The 16444-nt window shown below is 44.8% G+C and overlaps 1 protein-coding gene across 1 annotated transcript in view; it reads left to right on the top strand.

Annotated features, from left to right (window-relative positions):
• The window catches only part of NHS (NHS actin remodeling regulator), a 334787-nt gene that overhangs the window by 106605 nt on the left and 211738 nt on the right, over positions 1-16444 (top strand). The window lies entirely within an intron of this gene.

Genomic DNA, 16444 nt, shown 5'->3' with positions numbered 1-16444 from the left:
GCTGTGAGATGCCCCCCTTCCGCCTTGAGCTCCACTGGGGAGGATGTCTCACGTTGCACGTATGGGCAGCTACAGCTGTCCTCATAAGAAGCGTGGCAGAAAGTAAAAGCAGAGATTTACAGCCAATGTAAAGCTTCAGGTAGCTCTGCTCTGATAGGTCTGTGAGGTCCTATCATAGGCTACCTCCATAGGACCAGCCTCAGCCCTCTGTGCATTAATTCTCACTTCAGGGGCTGCACCTTTTCCATTTCTAGAAAGCAAGTGAGTGTTTAGAAGAAATACACACTCCCCAGTTATTGTTATGCTACCATGTTCTGTGTTGCACTTAAGAAGAGAAATAGGCCTTCTAGGGAGTTGTAAACATGCTACACACGAGGTCCATTATTTCACGGCTGGCAGTGGAGTCCAAATGGAATAATCTGCAGACTAAACCCTTTCTTTATCCCCAGAGCCGAGGCAGAGGGCAGCGAGTGCAGCGTGGGTGAAATGGCTTCTGAGGTGCCCTCTGACTCTGAAATGTGCTGCCCTGGAGTTTTGCCAGTTAGCACAGGTTGGATAATAGACTCTTAGATGGCCTACATCGAAGGGATGATAAAATAGCGGTCTGGCCCTTGATCCCTGCTCCCGCCAGGTTCTAAACAGCATCAGCTCTTGGAGGAGTTTCCAGATGGACTGCTTTGCAATTCCCCCGAGTCTCAGAAAAGAAGTCGACTGTTAAAGACCAGGATTGCTTTAGCCTGAGGGAGAGAGAGAGAGAGACAACTTAACCGCCCTTTTCCGATCCTAGGTGTGAGCTGGGTTCTAGCCAGGAAAAAGATGGCAGTGCTTTGGATTCTGAACATCAGCGGCAATTTAGAGGCTGTAGAACTTTCTACAGGACTGAGAGGATCCTGGACACAGAGAGCTTTCCTGCTGAGCAGACACATGCCTGGCTAAAGATTTTGGTGGATTCCAGCGGTGATCATGGCATGCCCGCCTTCCTCCCCTGGCCAGGACTCCTGTGTCACAGGGCATGACTTAGCTTTCTAAGAATCAGCATATTAGGCAGTGGAAGATGATTTAGCTGCAGGAATTAAATGCAGATGGTTCTGAGACATATGTTTCCACAGCACCTAGTATGGTGTCTGCATGTAGTAGGTGCTCTGTCAGTGGTAGGTGAATGAATGAACAAATGCTTGTCTTACATGTTCTACAGTGGAAAGACAACAGTTCTTGTTGTTTCGTTTTTAGAATGAGTGTTGTCCGAAAATGGAACAGAGTATGTTTTAAGATTTAGCATTGACATCCTGAAACTGTCCAAGCTGTAGCTGGCTTGTAAAATTAATGATAATAACTATCAGTCAACCATGGCTGTGTAACAAATAACCCACAAACTCAGTAGCTTAGAACAATGAGTATTATTCTCAGGCTTTCAGTTTTGCACATCAGCTGTGGTGACTGTGCTTTGAGCTGCAGGTCTGCAAATTGGCTAATCTGGTCTGGGCTTGGCTCTTGTTTTCAGGTTTGATTCCAGTCGGCTTCACTTGGCTTTCGTCCTGCTTGGACCAGTGGGCTAACTGGGGTGCATTCTTTTCGCGGCACTGGCAGAAGCACAAAAGGGCAAACCTCACAGCTCAAGCACACTTTGAACTTTAGCTCACATCAGATTTTCCAGCTTCCCCTCGGTCGAGACAGTCATATGGCCAAGCCCTAAAGCTATGGGTAGTAAAGTATACTCTGTGCTCAGTGGGACCATAAGGGAAATACATAATCCCTGAGCAGTAATCCAGACTCTCATAATAACTACCATTTATTGGATGCTACTCTGTGCCAAGCATTACTCTAAGCATTTTATACAAATAAGCTCATTTACTCATCGTGACAATCCTATGGGGTAGGTGCCATTATGTTTAAGTTCCATTTTACAGATAAGAAAGTTGACGTGCAGAATTACTTACGAATTTGCCGGAGAACTCACCTGTAGGAGGCAACCAAACCAGGATTCACAGCCCAGCAGTCCAGTCTCAGCACCTACTCTTAACCACTCTAGTCTCCCACTCCAGATAGCTGGAAACTTGTTTGTCGACTTCCTAGCACCTCCAAGTCTGCTACATGCTCACACAGATATTGTCTCATTTAACTTTTGTGGGAACCCAGGAAGGGGAGATTTTGCTCTCTCCTTTTACTGTGGATGAGGACACTGAGGCTCAGAGAGGTTGAGGGACTTGCCCAAGTGACACAGCTGGGGAGCGGCTGAGCCAACACAGAGGCCTGGGCCTGGCTTCTGGCTGGAATTCCTCCTCGGTGAATGAGGAGCAACTCAACAGTTACAGTTACCAAGAGGTTTTTCCCTCCTCATTCTGCCTTCAGTCCTTGGGAGGCTTCTAATAGAAGGCTCCCGCCCTCCAGGGCAGCCTTTTACTGTACTTGTTTATCTTCTGGCCAGGGGGTTGCGCCCTGGTTCCTTGGCGTGGGATCGATGCCATGGCCGGGTAGCTGTGCGTTAGTTCTCACGGTCTCCGAGTCCTTAGTTTCTCATGACATGGCATGTCCCCGAGTGTCCCCTGCCCTCCCCCATGCACCCGCCCTCACTTCTTCCTCCACCCAGCGCTATGGCAGCCCTGGCTGTCCCGTGGTGTCTGGTTACAGGCTCTGAAGGGAAAGACCAGTTCAGTGGCTGCAATTTTAGTCCTGGACAAAAGGCCAGGGGAAGTGAATGGGGCTCTTTAGGTCATGTTAACAGGTGTACCCAAGCCACAAACATCTCTGACTCCTGCAGCTGGGGAGAAAGCGGTGTTTTCACCCCAAAGACAGGAGAGGATCCCAAGCCACTGGTTTTGGAGAGCTCCAGGGATTTGAAAGTTCCCAACCCCCAAAGAAAGTGCTCATCGACAGCTCCAAGCATAACCTTGGATTCGGTGCCCGTCAGCCGGGGAAGTTGTGCTGATATATATACATGCCCGTCCTTGCAACTGGCTTGAAAATATCTCCAAGCCAGCATAAATCCAGTTAAAGGATTTCTCCTCACCTGTATTCTGCTGGCATCTTATCTGCCCTTTCCCTGCCACCTCCCACTGTCCCTCCTGTCAGAATCTGACTGTTTCACTCCTGTCATTTGGGAGTTTTCGCTACAGGCAGAGATTCCTGTAGATAAGGCACAAATGATCCAGAAAGGACAAGCAGAGAAGAATGTTACTCTTATTTGGCCCACTGCCCAACGTTTCTTAACCCATTGCCTGAATTCTCTTTCATACTAGAGTCAGGGTTTATCTCCAAGACACTGGAAACTTCCAAATGCTTCCAGCCCCCTTCCCCTATTCTGAGTACTCAGTCATGATGACATTTGGGCTGGAGGGCTGAAGGACCTACATTTTTTGGAGGGGGAAGGGATGGGAGATTTATTGCCGCTGTGGGCAGGAGAGGCCTCCCGTGGGTGGATGGAGGCTGTGCTGCCGGCAGGTGTGTGGTCGCTCTGTGTATTGACCTAGAGCTGGAATTCTTAAACTTTTCTTTGCCATGGACCCCTGTGGTGGACAGGTGAAATCTGGGGCCTTCTCAGACTAAGATTTGAAAATGTAAAAATACCTAGAATTAACCAAGGACCAACAATTATTAAAACACGGTGACTAAAGAAATATAATTATTAAAATATTAACATATGAATTTGTGATATAGTAAAATATGAGCTTCTCATTAACTCACTAATTACCAAGATCAGTTGAAGGGTTAAAGAGTGATGTGTTGAAATACCTAGAATGACAGTTACTGTGATATGAAAATGCCCGTGGTGTCTGGGGTAGTGACAGTCCTGCTAGTATTACTGTGGTTTGCTGCCTGTATTCATAACTGAAAGAAATGGGACATTTCACCTAGAGATGAGTGCAATCAAATGTAAATTTCCCCTCCAAGTTCCTGGACCCCCTGAATTCTGGGTTAAGACCCGCCCCACCATGTGGAATCAGGTTACATGGCATTTTGTAAGTTCGTTGGGGCAGCTATGAGGTTCAAACAACTTACATACTTTAATTCTGTTTTTAAAAAAAAATGTTTGGAAGATGCCAGACATATAATAAACAGAACAATATGATGAACCTCCCCCAGGTGACCATCACCCCGTTTCAACTCTTAGCGACTCCAGCCAATGAAGTGTCACCTATACTGTCTGTCACCCACTCCCCCTTCCCATATTATTTTGAAGCAAATCCCAGACATTATATCATTTCATCCCATACTTTGATTTCTATATAGCAGATGGGCCACTAAATCTTTTTGGATTGCTGGAGGCTTAATTCAGAAGTGCCATTAGCAGCAGTTGGTTCTGCTCACGGATCAGTGTCCCAGGAGCTTGGAGCTAGGTCAGAGAACCCCATTCCCAGTCACTATCTCTCCTATGCTTCCCAGCCTGTATCTGATGATGTAGTATTTATTTGTTCACTTCCCAATATATATTTTTTGTCTCTTTCCACTACAGTGTAAGCCCCCATGAGCTAAAAGTCTTGGGTCTGCCTGTCCATGGCTGCATCCCCAGCTCCCAGCATGGTACCCAACATGGATTAAGTGTTTAGTAAAGTCAGGACATTTTGAATGAGTGGCTGAAAGAAGAAAAGTAGTTGATGGGTGTGTGTGATGTTGCTGCTCACAGTGGGGTCCCTGGACCACAACACTGATGTCTCCTGGAAGGCTTACTAGAAATCCAGAATCTCAGGCCCCACCCCACACTTCCTGCATCAGAACTGCATTTTTAACAAGATTCCCAGGTGACTCTGTAGGCACATCACAGTTTAAGGGCACTGATTTGCCCCCTTAACCCAGAAAAGTGAGAATGCCAACCTGGAAGAGCCACCCACTGTGATTTCAAAGACCTCATCCATCAAGAGGGCAGGATGGGGTGGGGAAGTGCACTCACCTATGAGTCAGGCCTCCTGGGGGTGAACTTGCCTTTGCCCACTTACTGGTTCTGTAGGCCTCTATTTTCTCATCTCAGAAGTAGGGTGAATGAGGCATATCTCCCAGCATCATGGAAAGATTCAATGAGGCAATGACTCCGGTATGGAGTACAGAGCAGGTTGTAAATAACTCCTGGGCTAATTCCACTTGGCTGTCTTTGCAAAATATGACAGAATGACATCTTTCAAAAGTTGTGATAAGTTTGACCTCTGATAATTTTGACTTGGTTTGGAAATGTTTTCCCCTCTTGTTTGATCATAGTAATGGAGAATGCTTCAAAAACTTGTGAAGTGGGAAGCTTGTCTTGGGTGCCCCAGCCCCTCACCTTTGTGTCTTTTCCCCTTTTCTCTGATATCCTTTTCCTTCCAGGACACCTAACATCCTGTCTCCTAAGATCCTGCTCCCAGGCAAAACATCCCATATCAGCGATCACAAAACATTCCATTCCTTTAGGACACTGGGTCCTTGGTTGTGGAGTAAAGGCTTTCCCCACCACTTTCGTAGGTATCAGAAGACTGGAGGGGGAAAACCTTTAAAAAAAAAAAAAAACTTGGCATACGCAGGTACTGCTAGCATCGCATCACATGGACGGGTGCCCACTTGGGCCCTGGATGTTCCAAGTCCTGATGGTCATGTCTAGTTTTTTAGCTGGAACCGTGGGTCACCAAGTTCGAGCCAGTTCAGCTCCTGGGTATAGTCAATTTGGGGCAATTTTTCCCTATTCTAATCTGGAGGGATTCTAACCAATTGAACCATGCAGGGAGGCAGAACTCCAACTTTTTAATGATTACAGAGACTAGAGATGGCCAGGGTGAATGTTCAACACTGCTGTCCTTGCCCCCAACACTCCCCCAGGCTTGCCTCACGCACATCCATTACATGACACACTGTGTTTACCTGGGGCCTGTTCCAACAGAGCTCAGCAATTCTGCTTCTATCTGGGCCTGGCAGTGTATTTACATGGTAAACATTTCTATAAAAGAAAGGGAAATACTCACTTTAGAATATCTTATAAAAATTGCCCTTCAGAGATGAGTGGATAGGAAAGAGCAAACATTTCATATTTATAAAAATGAATCATTTTATAAAAATGTTACCCGTAGGCCAAAAACTTAATAACAGCAGTATTACTGAGCATATAGTAATACTTGCTTCGATTTCTTTAGCATTCTATAGATATATAGGTCCTTTCCTGTACATCCTTTCATCAAAGCTTCTCAGCAGTCAGTCCAGGAGACACTATTAGTTCCATATTAAAAATGAGAAAACAAAGGCTTAGAAAGGTTATGTAAACGCCCAGTGTTACAGTCCTTGGCCATGAGAGCAGGGATATGAGCCTAGGCCTTGTGACTTAAAACCAAATGCCTGTTGGCATATATCAGCCGAGGGTAACATATAAGCCAGTTGTAAACCAACTGATACACAGCGGCCTCACAGTGTGGGTACCATTCAGCATTTAACCAGGATAATGGAACCATTCTAGGTATTTCACAAAGAGAGAATTTAATACAGGGAATTGGTTCCACAACTGCAAAAGAGCTGAGAAACCAGAGAATGGCGAGGGGAGCCAGAGTTGAGCGATGGCAGGAAGCTGCTCCCACTCTTAAGCTTCAGGGACAAATGGAAGGAGCGATGCTACCAGAACGCAAGGGCTGGAGGCCCCTCGCAGAAGCTGGACCAATGGTGAGCCAGCCTAGTGGGAGTTGGGAGCCCAGAAGAGACATGGCCACGGGCTAAGAGTGAGAGGAAGAGATACCCTAACTTCTTGCCTCCTCCTGCCCTCCAGTCTCCTCTCAGTGCCTCCCATTGGCTGAGCCTAGCTGGAAGCCAGAGGGCCTGGAGGATGTAGGGTGAGGCTTCCCTGTGATGCTCAGCAGAGCAAGGTGATTCCTTGAAGGCAAGGAATGGGTCTGGGAGTAACAAGCCCAAGGCCAGCATGGAATCTTCTACTTCTAGATGTGGGTACACCCCCAGAACTAGGTTTGTGGTTTCCCTCAAGCTTTCCTTCTCCAAAGATCCTCGATTATCCTGGTTTCTTGATGACACCCCCCTCTCATTTGCTTCCCTCCCTCTCCAGCAGGTTTAGCAGCAATCCATTTTGACATTTGACTGCTCTTCAGGGCCAGAAAAAAAAAGAGTTTGCAAAGGTGAGAGAAAATGGTTTAGATTGGTCCAGTTGTGCATTTGAGGCCCAGACAGAAACTTTGGTTGCTCTGGGACATGGAGACCAATGCTCTCGTGACCCCATAAAGGACTGCGTCACTGAGTATCTTGGCAAGCAGATGTCAAAGAGAACGCTGCCAAATGCCCCGCGAGGAGAACTGGTTTGGCAACAAGCTGATAGGCCCCAAGGACTGGCATCCATCACCCATTCTTCTGGATACCACTTAATTCGCCTGATGAAAATACTCATTTCACCCTTTGTAGTTTTGCAAAACCCTCTCCTGAAGTGCTGGGTTTTGCAGAATTGTTGTCTCCCTCTGTTTACTGCCCCACCCCCCACCCCCCAGAGCTCCATTTTCCATCTGTGTTTCTCTCGTCAAGGTAAGCTTGGTTGCAGGACATGTCCCCTGCTTCGTTCTACAACCTTCTGTGTAGATAATTGGAGACATCTGACGCCCTTAAACCAAAATGGGAAAATCCTGGTGTAAGAAAAATCATTTCTGTGGTTCATAGCACTGTTTTGTGAACTCTTACCAATCAAAAGGGAAACTCATGTCATTTGGGTTCACGATGGGGAAGAGATAAAAGGGAAACCCTACACCTCATTCAGGACCAGGCAGACAATAGAGTCTCAAAAAAGAAATGCATGCTGAGTGGATGGGAACGCGCAGAGGGTACAGTACCCTGTTCATTTCCTTTGACGGATGCCTTTTTGTTTTAAATACACACAGCAGCGTTTGAGAGCAGGCAATTCATGTCTTGGAGTCTTTCTGTGGATTTAATAAAGCCTAAGTAATAAAGTCTCTTCAGGGTTTTGTTTGGTTTCAGTTGTTTTAAGGAGTTACTACCTTTGCTCTTTGTGCTGTTGAGTTTATGATGAATTTGCGGCTTATGCATATGGTGACTCATTTTCTCAGCTTGATCACTTTCATGTTCTGTAGCTTTAAATATTTATTATGCAAGCTTTCAACCCGAGAATAACATAACAACCGTGTACCTACCATCCAATTCTAGCAAAGCTAACATTTCTCCCATGCTTGTTTTATATTTGTTTAAAGAAATAAAATGTTACAGTTAGCCAGGGGTAGAGGGTATAGATCCGTGGTAGACTGCGTGCTTGGCGTGCAAGGTCCTGGGTTCAATACTCAGGTCCTGAGTTCAGTCCCCAGTGCCTCCATTAAGGGGAAAAAAAAAACTAAAATAAATTTTAAAAAAGAGTTTTAAAAATATTACAGTTAGAATTGAAAGCCCCTCTGTTCCCTGTCTAATCTGATCACCCTCTCCCTCCTCAGTGGTAACTATTATCCTCACTTTTGTGTTTTTCAGTCCTCACCTCAATCCATTTTAATCCAAGTTCTGCATATGTATATATTCAAAAACAGTACTGATGTCTTTTAAAATTTGCCTAAATCATGTGATATTGCAGGTGTCATTCTATAACCTGCTTTATGACTTAAACATATTGATCCACATGGCTCTATGGTAGTCATCTCTCACTGCCCTGGGGAATGCTATTAAAGGAATACAGTGCAATTTATTTATGCACCCTCCTCTTGATGGGTATTTAGGTTCGTTCCAATTTCTTGTTCCTGTAAACAGTGCTGGCACAAGCAATTATGTCAAACGTCCTTATGGCACATGGGAGAAGAAAGGTCTCCAGGCAGTAGATGGACCTTTTCCTACATATCAGAATTGCCTGGGGAGCTTTGAAGAGTCCCAGTTCCAGGATGCACCCAGCCCAGTTAAATCCAAATCACTGGGGGTGGGAACTAGGCACCTGTATATTTTTAAAGCTCCCTCAGAAAGTTCCAGTAAGCAGCCGGCATTGACAGTCATTGCTTTAGGGTATCTAGCTAGAAATGAAATTTCTGGGTCCAAGGGTCTGTTCTTCTTCAGCTTTGAAGATATTGCCAAGTTACTGTCCAAAGTGGTTCCAGTGGCAACGCCACCAGCAGAGTATGAGGTCCCTTGTCCCTGTGGCGTTGTCTCCTCCCCTAAACTTTATTGATCTTGCCCCCGCAGGGATCTCAAAGGAGGCAGAGAGCTGTGCTTTTGGTGGCTTCCCACGCCTGCCTCCACCTGATTCATCCCCTGATAAAATCTTGGCTCGCCCCAGTGTTGCAGAGGAGGGACTGTTCTCACAAAGTGTAACTCAAAGCTTGGGGCGCCTAATACCACATTATTTTGCAACTTAAGGTATCGCGGTCGAGAGGTTCCTGTCACCTGTGCTACTTGGTATGGTCTCAGAGGCCTTTCAGGTCATGTTTTGGCGCTCATCTGTGATGCCTACTTTGGAGGTACCAACGGACAAGGACACAGGCTTCTCCACAGGTCTGATGCGGTGGTTCCCTGAGCAGCTGGAGAAACAAGATGTTCAGCCAAGCCCAGACTTCCATGATGGTTAGATTAGAGTGATGGTGGAGACACATCAGAGAGGTGACATGATGCCCATGTCAACTCAGGAAAAAAAAGAACCCATGCGTCTCTTTGGTTCCTGCCATCTTTTTCTATCTGCCTCTGTTAACTTCCCATCCTCCTCCCCAAATAGTTGGAAGTGCTCTTCCAAAGCTCACGAGGGGCCGGTATCCCCAGGAGGGTCAGGTGAGCAAGGTCTTAGGGGCAGCACATCACCCCCTGCCCCCGTTTTTCCCACTGTCCTTTCCTTCCCCTCCTTCATGTCCCTTCTCTGTCTGGAGCCTTCTCCATGCTCCAGTTAGCAAATCCGCATTTCGGCGCTCAGGCTGAAACTCAAGTGGCAGCATGAGGCCACTAATGCCACATGACTTGAGAACACCCTGCATTTAAGGAGTCAGAGCTTTGTACTATGCACAGCACACCTGCCTGAAAACAAATTAAAGAGGAGGGAGGAACCCCTGCTCATCTTTATATCCTGACTTTATCCTGCCAGAGACACCTCCATTTTCCTTTGAGCTCTAATAATCCCACTTTGGACTCCTCTCTCCTGTCCGTCCTATATTCTAGGTTCAGAGTCCCCACCCCCCCAGCCCCCAATCCTGACTGTGAACATTCCCTTTAAAAATGACCTAATCTTTCTAGAACCTGAAGCCTGGCAAGAAAAAAAAATCTACGTATCCCTTGCCTCCCCGGCCCACATATACTTATTTTAATTACACGGTATGTATTTCTAGAGAGAGAAGTGTTATTTGAATTCTTGAAATTCACTCTGGCAATGGTGCGCCTATTAACTCCCCATTAACACTGGCTTTTTGACGATGGTCAAACCATTACCCTTTTGGTTTCACCTTTTAAATGACCATTTCATTAGAGTGGAAGTATTAGGTAAGAATGATAATGTTGGAGTCAGGATGCCTCAGTTTGGGACCCTGAGGGCCCAGTAACTTTATTTCGCTCAAAGAACTGTTTATCTAGCGCTTACTACGCGCCAGGCACTGGCCTGTGTGCCTTACAAACACCAGCTCCCTTAATCTTTATCGCAGTCCTCTGAGGTCCAGACTGCCGTTATCTTCATCTTTCTCATGGGGAAATGGAGGCCCAGAGAGATCAAGTAACTGGCTCTAGGGCCTGCAGAATGCTGGGGTTTGAACCCAGGTGTTCTGCCTCCAGAGTCCCGGCTCTGGAGCGTGGGCTCTGTTCCTTGTTTAGGAATATCTGCAGCTCCGTTGCCTTATTTGTACAATGAAGGGGACAAACTGTAGTATTTCTAAATTAAATTCTAGAGCTGACCTGATGGAGGCTTTCTTAAGCCACAACACCTGACTTTTTTTTTTTTTTTGATTAACGATTTTATTAAGTATAGTCAGATTACAATATTGTGTCAATTTCTGGTGTACAGCATAGTGATTTGGTTACACACATATGTATATATATTTCTCATTCTTTTTCATTATAGGCTATTACAAGGTATTGAATATAGTTCCCTGTGCTATACAGTAGGTCCTTGTTTTTTATCTGTTTTATATATAATAATATCTATAAATACCAAACTCTCACTTTTTCCCTCTCTACTCCCTTCCCCCTTTGGTAACCGTAAGTTTGTTTTCTATGTCTGCAAGTCTGTTTCTGTTTTATAAATAAGTTAATTTGTCTCATTTTTTAAGATATCACATATAAGTGATATCATACCATATTTTTCTTTTTCTTTCTGGCTTAGTATGATAATCTCCAGGTCCATCCATGTTGCTGCAAATGGCATTAATTAATTTTTTTTATGGCTGAGTAGTACTCTGTTGTGTGTATGTGTGTTTATATACACACAACTTTATCCAGTCATCTGTCAGTGGACATTTAGGATGCTTCCATGTGTTGGCTACTGTAAATAGTGCTGCTATGAGCATTGGGGTGCATGTATCTTTTCAAATTGGAGTTTCCTCTGGAAATATGCCCAGGAGTGGGATTGCTGGATCATATGCAAAACACCTGACTTTTATAAATTTCACCCCAAACCATATGTTGAAATAGTTCCTTCAGGTACAATATTATGTGGCATCGTTTCTACTTCCCATCTCCATTCTCTGATCTCAACAATGAGGAAGAGAAACAACCCCTGAATGGATTGGCTTTCCCAAGCGTGTTCTGAGGCTCACCAATCCCGCACCATGCTTAAAAGAAAGAGTTCCCAGACGGGAATTTGGGGAAGCGCTGCATACCATACCTCACCCTCCTGGAACTCACAGTGCAAATGAACTTATTAAAGGAACCTGAGTGTTCCCTCGTGGAGAAACTGATTTAACTGTCATTATACAAGTGTTTGTCATCCTTGTTTTAGCCTGGACTCCAATCCTGGGTTAGTGTTTTGTTCATGTCCCCCAGAGCCAGGGTAAGTGGTGTCTACAGCTTTGAATCTGCAAGGATTTGGTAGTTTAGCTCTTTTGTCCTGGTACCCATCTGTGTATATAGAGCTGGATAAATATTAGGAACAACAGGAGTCTTCTGTAGAAAGATTACAGATCTACTACCTCTTGGGATTCTCAGCTAACAAGAAATGTGTGTTTCACCCACAGTCATCATTATGGTGAAAATAGTCACTTAAATACAAACTGTACATTTTCGATGGGAAGTTCCCCCCGGAGGCATCTCTCCCTTCCCTGCCCTGCGCCAGCTTGAGAACGTGGCTCTCTGTCGACTCCTCCTTACACCCTGTTTTCTCCCCATTTATTCTTGGGCTCTTTCCATATTTATTTTCCTTGGCTCTCCCCTCCGCTTTCCCTCTGCCGCCTCTGCCTTTCAGGATTCCCGAGGACAAGGATTCCAGAGAGAGAGAGGACTGGCAGCTGGGAGAGCAGTGTTTCCTAAACACCGAGCCTGGGCCACCTCATGCCGCATCGCAGCATTTCCAGCTGCTATTTCTTTGTTATTTTTATAACGCCCACATGCAAATAGGCCTTCTTTACTCCATTTGCTAGTTTTCTTTTATGATGCACTTACTTGAAATTTAAAAAAAAATAGAGGCACAGGATTAAAAATAAAATTTCCAACTGCCAAGAAAGGAAGAAAATAAAATGAAATGGGAAAGCCTTCCTCTCCCCTGAGTTCTATCTAGTTCTTCTCTCCAAAGATAAACACTAACAGCAGGTTCATGTGTATTGTTCCAGGAAGGTTTTATTCAATTACCTGGGTGTGTGTGTCTGCATGAATATCTATCCATCTGTCTCACACTGTATGCGATATTCATTATCTTGCTTTTTAGTTAACTTAATAGCAAACCTTAGAAATCTTTACGGGTCCAAATGAGCTACTCATTCTTTTCATCAGATGCATAGTATTTACAACTCTGTAATTTACCGAACCAGTCCCCACTGTGACAGACATAAGGTTTTCCATTTTCTGCTACCAACATCGCTGCATCGCGATGTTCTTTTACTTATAACCTGGCTTACTTTTGCAAGTGTATCTGGGAATTGCCAGTTCAAAGGGTGGTATGTTTTCTAGCTGGAGAGATACTGCCAAATTGCCATCTGATTAGGTTGACTGTGTTGCTGCCCTCTGTAGATAAAAGGCTTCTTTCTTCCCACCTGCAGCGACTCTGGGTACAACCAAGCTTTTAACTTTTGCTTACCTTAAGAGGTGACGCAAGGAAAATTTACTGATTTAAAATGACAGCTATCAGTTTCATGGTGATTTCCTTTCCAGAAAGCAAGAGACCCCATTCCCTCGTTTCATCTGCATCATGAATTGTGATGCAAGGATGAGTGTTATTTTCCATACGAGGAAGTGGATGCTCAGGGGGAAAGTGACTGACCAGAGCCAAGCAGTGAGGGAACGGAGAATCAAAACCAGGTTTCCTGACTCAAGATTGAATTTGTTTTCACTAAATTGCATCGTCTCTCCCGCAGGGCTGAGGGTGGGAACACTGCGGATGAGTGTGCGTGATGTGGCCCCGGGACCTGAGAAGGACTATGGCTACATGCAGGCTCTTTCTCTTCTGCTTCCAACCGTCTCCTCCCTTTTACCCTGGAAAATTCACATTTGAGCCTCAGGTGATCTGACTGAATTCTCCCACCCAGCATTCTTATTCCTCTATCTGACTTAGAACCAAATCATCCCTCTGTAGATGCCACTGAAATTGAACTGGGGAGTATGGAATGAAGTGCTCTGCATGAAATTCAAGTTAGAAGCATGTAAGAACTTTATCACCTTGCATCTCCAAAGCTCTCAGTCCTCAAAGCACCATAAACAGGATGCCTCTGCCATCTCTTGTTCTCACAGACATATTCGCCAGAAAGATGGGAATATTATGCACACCGCATGATTGAAGTCAGGTTGCCATTGGGCTGATAGCACTGGAGAACCTTTGGGAACCTTTTAATCTCTGCTCATCTCTCCTTGTGACTGTTGGTAGTTCCTTGAGAGGGAGCGAGCTACAAGAATTTCTGTCTTGCTCATTCTTGCCAAGATGGTGGATTGACACCTGGCACCCTCCTTCTGGCATGCCTTCCTGCACTTTACTAGAGAGGCTGGAAAGCTAGAAACTTCGTTTCCCCAACTCTCTTGCAAGGGGTCCTAGTTGGAAATTAGATTTTGTGAAGCAGATGTAGCTGTGCCTTTTGGAATGTGCTGGAGTTTTTTCAGGTTCACTGGTTTTAGTGGATAAGTCTGGGACGTTTCTTCCCCTGGACACACTTAAGACTGAGGGAAACAGCAGTCCTAATTGATGACCACTCTTATGTGATGGAGGGTCTACTTTTCAGATGCCTTATTATGTTTTATAGTTGTTTTTTCAGCCTGTATCTGGGTTTATATGAACCCATTGGCTAGTCTTATTAGGCTTTTTCCTAAAACAAACAATCCCTCAAAACCCAGCAAACAAAAAAACTCGTGTAAAAATGTCTACCCTTTCATTTGTAAAATGTGACATCTTCAGATGCCATATTTCATGGACTTCATAAATGGATAGTTAGCTCATGGGTCATTAACAGTCATGAAATGAGTGAAGAGATGGGTTTATTGCTGTTTTGACATCTGGGGTATTTATGTGATGACATCTTTTCTATTGTGACTTGTACGCTCCTGTGAACTTGTCTGTCACACCTTTCCCGGTCTTCACTTGTGCTGGATTTTTTCTTTGAGCTGGAAAAACACAAATACCTAAAACCACACCTCACCACCGTGTAATGAAGATCAAAGTGAAAAAATGAAGAATGGCAAGACATCCCAGGTGTGTCTTTAAATCTCTGGAAAATTTCGCCTTTGGGGATTCTCCATGCTTCTTGCCAGAAAGGGCTTTCCCTTTCAGAAAGGAAAATAGAGTTGCTGCTTTTTTCCGTGGTAGATGGGGAGTTTGAATGAAGACCCAGCCTGCGTTCACCGTGGTCTACCTGGGGTGCCTGGTCACAGTTCATACTGGCACTTGGCCAAGACTGAAACAAAACCGCTAGAGAGCTATGGGGTTCATCAGGTGAGGCAAAGGGGTGTGTTTGCCTGGTTTTGGAGCACAAGTTAGATTAGCCTTTTTTTACTAGAAGGCAAGAAAGACATTCATTGTGAATTGAGTTCATCTCTCCTAGTGTGGCTTTGCTAAGTGTTCCGCCCTCTTTCTCTGAAAGACAGGGACAGAAGTGATAGAGGTCAGCATTGGTTGAGTGTTGGCTTGGTGCCAGCATAGTGCTAAGTATTTTACACACACCATCTCATTTAATCTTCACTGCAAGCCTGAGATTGGTATTATAATTATTATTAGAATTGTATTTTTTAATTGAGGTGAAATTTACATAACACAAAATCAACCATTTTAAAGTCAGTGATTCCAGAGCATTTAATACATTTACCGTGTTGTGCAACCACCACCTCCATCTAGTTCCAGAGTGTTTTCATCACCCTAAGAGGAAACCCCATAGCCATTAAACAGTTGCTCTCCATTCCCCCTCGCCCAGCCCTGGTAACCACCAGCCTGCGTTTTGATTCTGTGGGCATTGCACAGAATGGCAGTCATACAACATTTGTCCCTTCGTGTCTGGCTTCTTTCACTGAGCATGCTGTTGTCACGGTTCACGTGCGTTGCATCCTGTGTCAGTACTTCATTCCTTTTGATGGCTGAACAAGACTCCACTGTATGGAGAGACCACGTTGGGTTAATCTGGTCGTCCGTTGACGTACCTTCAAGCTCTTTCCACCTTTTGACTACAGCAGATAGCGCTGCGTGACCATGCGGGTGCATGTACTTGTTTGAATACCAGTTTTCATTTCTTTTAGGTATATGTGAGGTTGGAATTATTCTTTTATGCGGAAACTTTGGTACAGAGGAAGTCAGTATGCTAATAAGTGTTGGAGATACGATTCAAACTCAGAGCCTTCGTGTAAACACTGCGTTAAGTTATGCTGCTTGCTGTGCCCGTGCTGCTCTGCTGTCCCTGAGATCCTTCCTAGGGAACTAAATTATGACAAACTCTCCTTAGCACTGACATTGATAGTCTCGCAGTAGGGGGAGGGTATAACTCAGTGGTAGAGCACATGCTTACCATGCAAAGGTCCTGGGTTCAACCCCAGCACCTCCATCTAAAAAAGGGGGTGGGGTGATAGCTCAGAGGTAGCATGCATGCTTAGCATGAGCTCCTGAGTTCAATCCCCAGTACCTCCATTAAAAAAAGAAAATCATGTAGAAAGTCTAGTGGCAATGGAAGGAGTTCAGGTGGAATCCCTTTAAAGCTTCCACTGCTCTCCAGTAGATACTGTTATTGCGAAGCATCATTCTTTATTCCTGAACTTCAGGTAATAGTTATAACAAATTTGATTCTATATGGCTTGTTACTTTTATAAAAGATTTTTTTGCAGAGGATTTTCATTTGACCCTTATAACAACCATCTGAGGTTGGGAGGGCCAGCTTAATGACTCTCATCTCCATTTTACAAATGAAGAAACTGGGGCTCAGAGAGGTTA

This window comes from Camelus dromedarius, chromosome X (assembly GCF_036321535.1).
Source record: "Camelus dromedarius isolate mCamDro1 chromosome X, mCamDro1.pat, whole genome shotgun sequence".
NCBI lineage: Eukaryota > Metazoa > Chordata > Mammalia > Artiodactyla > Camelidae > Camelus > Camelus dromedarius.
This window is presented reverse-complemented; position numbering and strand designations above follow the sequence as displayed.